Here is a 2,760-nt window from a genome sequence, read left to right as displayed (position 1 = left end):
ATTTTAATTTAACAAGTCTCATTTTGTAGATAATTTTACTCCCTACAAGCTGTCCGTGAGTCACTTTTCGTTAAAATTGATGGTTTTCCCTGCAAAGTGAAAAAACTGTTTTCCTCAGTTATTTGTTTAAATAGAAGTTAGCTAATAAAAGTTTTTGACTCACGAGACGAGAGATGTCTTGTTTTATGTTCCTTTAGACAATTTTACAATAATATCGCGGATAGGACTTTTTTCGAGTTTCTCTTTTATTTTCGCTAATTTTCCTGGTGTATTATAAGGCGTGCCAAATAAAAACAAGCTTGAATAACGTTTTAACAGATTTTAACGGAATTCTAATGGGTTTAGGTTCATCCCCTATTAAGTTGCCCTAGGAGTGGAAAAACTAAGAACAAATAATTTAGATTATTGAATACATTGTGCTCTATACATAAATATAGTCTGTTTTCAAAATGTGTACTCTTCTGTATTTTGGAAAAATGCGGATTGTGTAGCAAATATGTCTCCGAAAATAGAAGTTTATGGACTTAAGATCAGGTGACGTGGTCGGTCACTCCACAGTACCTCTTCCTCCAATTCGCCCTGAACTAACGATTACCCAGATTTTGGAAGAAAACATTTTTCCTCAAAATGTTCGCGACCATTTTATGTAGTGGGTTTTCTGGGAGATGCATTGGAAAAACTCTCTAATTTCTTTTTATGAGGGCATCTAAAATTTGGCGTTTGGCCTAAAAACCACTTTTCTTCAGGATTTAGACATAGAATAGTTGAAGAATGCCCGATTATGTATGGAATACGGCTGTAGTCACGTTAAACAGAATATTCGATTTAAATACCAATTTCTTACTTTTCAAGTACCCTTAGGGTAAATAATCGAAACTCTTTAAAATATGCATCGTTCTACTTTACTTGCGAATTCAATTTTTTAAGGAAATACTTGATGCTTTTGAACGATTTGAAATTATTACTTTCATAATTATTCGGGGTGGCTATTTTTGTTGGAACACCTTGTATCAAATTACAAACATTTAACTACTATTATTGGGTAATTAAAAATTACGAGATTACAAACATATCACTTTTATAGGTATTTACTATTGGATAATTGCAAATTAAGAGGGAAAATATATATTTTTTTAAATTATAGTTATGTATCAAAGTACCTTAAAACTTGGTGTATTAATAAAAAACCAGACACATTTCTGTAACCTTGATAATGAAATATAATGTAGATTAATTTATACAAAAAAAATATATATATATTTTTATACTAATGTAAGAAATACAAGATGTTGCAATAGACAAATATTCTACAGGTCGAAGTAAATGACCGACGACAGACGATGACTGGCAATATTTTTTGCATTATTTATAAGGCGGCGAATCTAGTAAATGAGGCAATATTCTAATGAATTGCATCAGATGCGTTGAAACCTGAAATTTGAATTTTAATTATGTCAAATGCAACAGTATAAAAATCTTCATCAGATATAAAAATCTAAGAAACAGTTAAATACTCGTATTTTTATGCGACTTATGTTTGTAAAAAGGAATTTTAGCAAAATATATTTTATTTAATACCTAATAACCATAAAAAATAATCATCTTCATTTTATTTTTCATTCAATTCATAAATATTTTCGTACTTGCCAGTATTTATAACTAGTTACTTGGGAGAAACCAAATTTATTCATTTATTTATTATTTTTAAGAGTAGGATGCGCAGTGGCGATATATGAAGTGAGAAACTGTAGGCTACCTGCTTGCATTCTCATCACATTCTACATCAAGTGCTCTTTCTTTCTTAATTGTTCGTGTTTATCTATAGTTGAGTAAGTAGTAAAATTGTCAATAATATGCTAGTAAAACATTTTTTTGTACTTTTAAACGGCACACAAGTAATAGCGTATTGTCAATATACAGGGTGATTCACAACTTATCCAAAAAAATTTGGGAATAGATGCGGCATGAGAAATGGAGTCAATATTGTAAAAAAATTTTTTGTAAAATCCTTATAATTTCTGAGAAAAAAATTATTGAAGTTATAGCACATTAAACCACTACATAGCTGGACAACTGTAGTCTCTAGCATCATTCGCCACGTGACCTCATCGACTCCGAATATTGAATTCAGATTTTGCAATCGTCGTTGCGATATTTACCCGTTATCTGTGGTTTTTATAATACGTTTTTAGTAGTTTGTGTCAAATGGGTAGTTAGTGTCAAAAATGGTTTGCGTGTACTCGGAGTTGATGGATATCGTTTTAATTTATGGTGAAGCGTTAAATCAATTTCGAATTGACCTTTTTGATTTTTTCTTTACAAAATTGTATTTGTAAGGGTCCCCTGTACATCCAGAATTTTTTTTTTTTGATAAGTTCTGAATCACCCTGTATGTATAATTTTATACCTACGTAGTTGTTCTACGTAATGGCAATAGTTGTTTTTACAATTTAAGTCAGAGTAATGTGTATAGGTGTGTTTTCCGTAAATTACACTAAAAACAAAATAATTGTTGCCAGAAGGAATAATAAATCTTATATAAGTATTTAAGTATTTATTTATTTTAATAACTTGATAACATAAAGTAAATTTGTACCTACCGAGAATTTCAAAATAAACTCACTTTTGATTAATTTCACTTTAAAAATTTATTCCATAATAGGTATGTGTTATTATATTATCATTTATTAGAACTACTAAGAACTTTATAATGTTAATGTAATATTAGCGAGTGTTTTCTTACTTTTTAATTATGCCGCG

Source organism: Anoplophora glabripennis, unplaced genomic scaffold (assembly GCF_000390285.2).
Source record: "Anoplophora glabripennis isolate ALB-LARVAE unplaced genomic scaffold, Agla_2.0 scaffold174, whole genome shotgun sequence".
NCBI classification, from domain to species: Eukaryota; Metazoa; Arthropoda; class Insecta; order Coleoptera; family Cerambycidae; genus Anoplophora; species Anoplophora glabripennis.
The sequence above is the reverse complement of the archived record's forward strand: the minus strand, read 5'-3'. Positions refer to the sequence as shown.